Source organism: Phocoena sinus, chromosome 9 (genome assembly GCF_008692025.1).
Source record: "Phocoena sinus isolate mPhoSin1 chromosome 9, mPhoSin1.pri, whole genome shotgun sequence".
Classification (NCBI taxonomy): domain Eukaryota; kingdom Metazoa; phylum Chordata; class Mammalia; order Artiodactyla; family Phocoenidae; genus Phocoena; species Phocoena sinus.
Window position 1 is genome coordinate 38,910,090 of NC_045771.1, and position 6,000 is coordinate 38,916,089.

Here is a 6,000-nt window from a genome sequence, read left to right on the forward strand (position 1 = left end):
TCAACTAGAACTTTTTGTGTTAAGGTCACCAGAGACCTCCAATATGCCAAAGACAATTCAGAGCCTTCATTTAACTTGACCTTTCAACAACATTTGATATTGCTTTCCACTCCCACCCTTATATATTTTATTCACTTGCCTCCTGGGGATTGACTATCTCTTGGTATCCCTATAGTTCACTAACAATTCCTACTCAGTAGCCTTGGTAGGTTCCTTCTCACCTTGTCAACTTCTAACTATTAGCATCCTCTAGGGATCTTTCAACCTCTTCTGTCTATGATCATTCTATTGATGATCCCTGAGCCTTGGAGAGAAAAAGCTTTCTGCCCAGGCTGCTGTGAGCCCTGTAGCCATCTGAGAATCACAACTAGAAAAATACTGTATTGCAAGTATTTTCTCCCATTCCACTGATTACTTTTTCATTTTGTTGATTGCTTCCTTTGCTCTGCAGAAACTTTTTTTTTTTTTTTTTTTTTGAGGTACGCGGGCCTCTCACTGCTGTGGCCTCTCCCGTTGTGGAGCACAGGCTCCGGACGTGCAGGCTCAGCGGCCATGGCTCACGGGCCCAGCCACTCCGCAGCATGTGGGATCTTCCCAGACCGTGGCACGAACCCGCGTCCACTGCATCAGCAGGCGGACTCTTAACCACTGCGCCACCAGGGAAGCCCCAGAAACTTTTTAGTTTGATGTAGTCCTACATGTTTTTAGCTTAATTATGGTAATCATTTCACAATGTATATTAAATCATCACATTGTGCGCCTTAAATATATACAATTTTTGTCAATCATACCTTAATGAAGCTGGAAATAAATGAAGAGGAAAATACAGTTTTCACTTTTCAAAACTAAATATGAGTATCAAAATCACCTAGAAGGGCTTCCCTGGTGGCGCAGTGGTTAAGAGTCCACCTGCTGATGCAGGGGACGCGGGTTCGTGCCCCGGTCTGGGAAGATCCCACATGCCGCGGAGCGGCTGGGCCCGTGAGCCATGGCCACTGAGCCTGCGCATCCAAAATCACCTGGAAAAATCTTCTCAAATCTTATGTCCAGAGAAAAGATCACTCCAAAATATTCATTGAGGGAAGAAACCTGAATTTCCTATTATATTTTTTATTTTAATTAAATGTAAAGCACCAAGCACCACTTATTTCTTTAGTGAGGTATCTTTTTTGTAGAATAGAAAAATGAGACTAATTCTACATCCACTCCCACAACCATCAATATAATGACAATGGTGATAGACATATTCTGGCTATGTAGGAGGATGTAATTATTTTTAGGAAATATATGTGGAAATATATCAGGTTAAAGTATTCTACAAAAATGTTTAAATTCTTGAATATAAATGAGGAGCATATACAGACCCATTGCATTGTTCTTCCAATTTTTCTACAGGTTTGAAAGTTTTCAACATTTTAAAAATGAGAGAAGAAAAGGCTGAGTCAAGACGGCATACTAGGAGGACGTGGAATTTGCGTCTCCTCACAACAATGGCACCTACCAGGCACCGGTGGGGGACCATGGACACCTAAGGGGACAGGAGGAACCCCCAGCGATGGGGTAGGACGAAGGGCATGGGGGGAGTGAAGGGGGAGGAGAAGTGGAGGTGGGATGGGACTGGCATCCCTGAGGGGCAGCTGGGGGAAGGGAAGGGACCCCACGCCCGAAGGGGGAAATTGGGGAGTCATTGGGAGGGCAGAGGATCAAAAGGGAGCATGGCCAGGTTTCTCCTGCCCACTTGGACTCCCAGGAACCTGTAGAGATCCCAGGCCTGATCCTCTGCCCATCTAGGCCCCCTCCACCCACTTGGGTCCTGAGGGAGTGGGAGGGATGGAAGGGGGAGCAAAAGTAAAGGCTGGACCTCTGGGACCAGGACCCCTGAGGAATGACTGCGGGAGGGAAGGAGTTCCCACACTCAGAGGGACCCACCCACGGTTAGGGGTCCAGCGGCGATGGGGAAGACCCTGGGGGATACAGTGGGGGAGGGGTGCAAAGGAACAGAAGGGAACAGGGCCAGTGCTTTCCCTGTCCACTTAGGCACAGGGAAGCCTGTTGGGCTCCCGGGCCTAATCCTCTGCCCTCAGAGCCTCCCTCCTGCAGCTTAGAGCCCAAACACCTCCCCTACATCCCCACCCAGAGCCCTACCTCTACATTCGGAGACTCCCTCCAACGCGCTGGGCCTAAACCCCACCCACACACCGTCATTCATGGTCCTACCTCCAAACTCTGGAACCCCACACTCCAGAGGCCCTCCTTTCCATGTGCTGCCTCTCCCATTCTGTGCAGGTCCTAAGAAAAGGTCCCACACCACACTCAAATGTCACCACCCCACCCGCCTAGGTCCCACACCACCATAAACCCCACCCCTGCCTAAGTTCCACCCCCACCTAAACTCTGGCCCCATAGCCAAGGTTTTCTTTTTTTTTCTTTTTCCTCTTTCAGATTGGGGTTCTGTTTTACCTTCTTGATTCATTGTTGTTGATACTTTTATATTTTTATTTTTCCTAATTAATCTTTTATTTTTCTAATTTTATTTTATTCTTTATACTTTGTTAGCGATCTCTCCTTTTGGCTTGTTCCCTCTTTCCTTTTTTTTTCCTTTTTTGGTTGTGGTTTTATTTTACTTTGTTGCATTTTTTCCAATTACAGTTTTATTTTTCCTAATATATTTTTTATCTTTCCAATTTTATTTTGTTTTTTATTCTTCGATATTGTACTGCTCCATTTTATTTTCTTTCCTCCTTTTTTTTTTTTTTAACCACAAAGCGAAGCTTGCAGGACCTTGGTTCCCAGAGGGGAGGTAGGGCCCAAGCTCCTGTGATGGGAGCTCCAAGTCCAAACCGCTGGGCTAACAGAGAACCTCAGACACCAGGGAATGTCAACTGGAGTGAGGGCCCCCAGAAGTCCTCATCTCAGCACCAAGACCCAGCTGTATCCAACTGCCTGCAAATGTCAGGGCTGGACCTCTCAGGCCAAACAATGAGTAAGACAGGAATCCAGCACCACCCATTAAAAAAAAAAAAAAGAAACGACAAAAAACTACGTTACAATTGAAGGAGAAAGGTAAAAACCTACAATACCAAATAAATGAAGACAAAATAGGCAATATACCTGAAAAAGAATTCAGAGTAATGACAGTAAAGATGATCCAAAATCTTGGAAACAGAATGGAGAAAATACAAGAAATGTTTAACAAGAATCTAGAAGAATTAAAGAGAAAACAAACAGTGATGAACAACACAATTACTGAAATTAAAAAGACTCTAGAAGGAATCAATAGCAGAATAACTGAGGCAGAAGAACAGATAAGTGACCTGGAAGATAAAAATCGTGGAAATAACTACCACAGAGCAGAATAAAGAAAAGAGAATGAAAAGAATTAAGGACAGTCTCAGATACCACTGGGACTACATTAAACACACCAACATTCAAATTATAGGGATCCCAGAAGAAGAACAGAAAAAGAAAGGGTCTGAGAAAATATTTGAAGACATTATAGTTGAAAACTTCCCTAACATGGGAAAGGATATAGTCAATCCACACCAGGAAGCACAGAGAGTACCATAAAGGATAAACCCAAAGAGGAACACACTGAGACACATATTAATCAAACTATGAAAATTAAATACAAAGAAAAAATATTAAAAGTAGCAAGGGAAGAGCAACGAATAACATACAAGGAAATCCCCATGAGGTGAACAGCTGATTTCTCAGCAGAAACTCTGCAAGCCAGAAGGGAGTGGCAGAACATATATAAAGTGATGAAAGGGAAAACCCTACAAAAAAGATTACCCTACCCAGCAAGGATCTCATTCAGATTTGATGGAGAAATTAAAACCTTTACAGATAAGCAAAACTTAAGAGAATTCAGCACTATCAAACCAGCTTTACAGCAAATGCTAAACGAACTTCTCTAGGCAGGAAACACAAGAGAAGGAAAAGACCTACAAAAATAAACCCAGAACAATTAAGAAAATGGTAATAGGAACATACATATCAATAATGACCTTAAATGTAAATGGATTAAATGTTCAAAACAAAAGACACAGACTGGCTGAATGGATACAAAAACAAGACCCATCTATAGGCTGTCTACAAGAGACCCACTTTAGACCTAGGGACACGTACAGACTGAAAGTGAGGGGATGGATTAAGATATTCCATGCAAATGGAAATCAAAAGAAAGCTGGAGTAGCAATTCTCATATCAGACAAAATAGACTTTAAAATAAAGACTATTAAGAAAGACAAAGGACAGTATATAATGATCTAGAGATCAATCCAAGAAGAAGACACAACAATTGTAAATATTTATGTACCCAACGTAGGAGCACTGCAATACATAAGGCAAATGCTAACATCCATAAAAGGGGAAATAGAAAGCAAATACAATAATAAGAGTAGAGGATTTTAACACCCACTTTCACCAATGGACAGATCATCCAAAATGAAAATAAATAAGGAAACACAAGCTTTAAATGACACATTAAACAGGATAAACTTAATTGATATTTATAGGACATTCCATCCAAAAACAACAGAATACACATTCTAGTCAAGTGCTCATGGAACATTCTCCAGGATAGATCATATCTTGGGTCACAATTCAAGCCTTGGTAAATTTAATAAAACTGAAATCGTATGAGGTAACTTTTCCAACTACAATGCTATGAGACTAGATATCAATTACAGGAAAAAAACTGTAAAAAATACAAACAAATGGAGGCTAAACAGTACATTACTAAATAACCAAGAGATCACTGAAGAAATCAAAGAGGAAATCAAAAAATAGAAACAAATGACCTAGAAACAAATGACAATGAAAACACGATGACCCAAAAACTATGGGATGCAGCAAAAGCAGTTCTAAGAGGGAAGATTATAGCAATACAATCCTACCTCAAGAAACAAGAAACATCTCAAATAAACAACCGACCCTTACACCTAAAGCAATTAGAGAAAGAAGAACAAAAAAACCCAAAGTTAGCAGAAGGAAAGAAATCATAAAGATAAGATCAGAAATAAGTGAAAAAGAAATGAAGGAAACTATAGCAAAGATCAATAAAACTAAAAGCTGGTTCTTTGAGAAGATAAACAAAACTGATAAATCATTAGCCAGACTCATCAAGAAAAAACGGGAGAAGACTCAAATCAACAGAATTAGAAATGAAAGACGAGAAGTAACAACTGACAGTGCAGAAATACAAAGGATCACGAGAGACTACTACAAGCAATTGTATGCCAATAAAATGGACAACCTGGAAGAAATGGACAAATTCTAGAAATGCACAACCTTCCAAGACTGAATCAGGAAGAAATAGAAAATATAAACAGACCAATCACAGCACTGAAATTGAGAGTGTGATTAAAAATCTTCCAACAAACAAAAGCCAAGGACCAGATGGCTTCACAGGCGAATTCTATCAGACATTTAGGGAAGAGCTAACACCTACCCTTCTCAAACTCTTACAAAATATAGCAGAGATTAGAACACTCTGCAACTCATTCTACGAGGCCACCATCACCCTGATACCAAAATCAGAAAGAGATATCACAAAAAAAGAAAACTACAGGCCAATATCTCTGATGAACCTAGATGCAAATATCCTCAACAAAATACTAGCAAACAGAATCCAACAGCACATAAAAAGGATCATACACCATCATCAAGTCGGGTTTATCCCAGGAATGCAAGGATTCTTCAATATACGCAAATCAATCAATGTGATAAACCATATTAACAACTTGAAGGAGAAAAACCGTATGATCATCTCAATAGATGCAGGAAAAGGTTTTGACAAAATTCAACACCCATTTATGATAACAACTCTCCAGAAAGTAGGCATAGAGGGAACTTATCTCAACATAATAAAGGCCACATATGACAAACCCACAGCCAACATCATTCTCAATGGTGAAAATCTGAAACCATTTCCTCTAAGTTCAGGAATAAGACAAGGTTGTCCACTCACCACTATTATCCAACATAATTTTGGAAGCT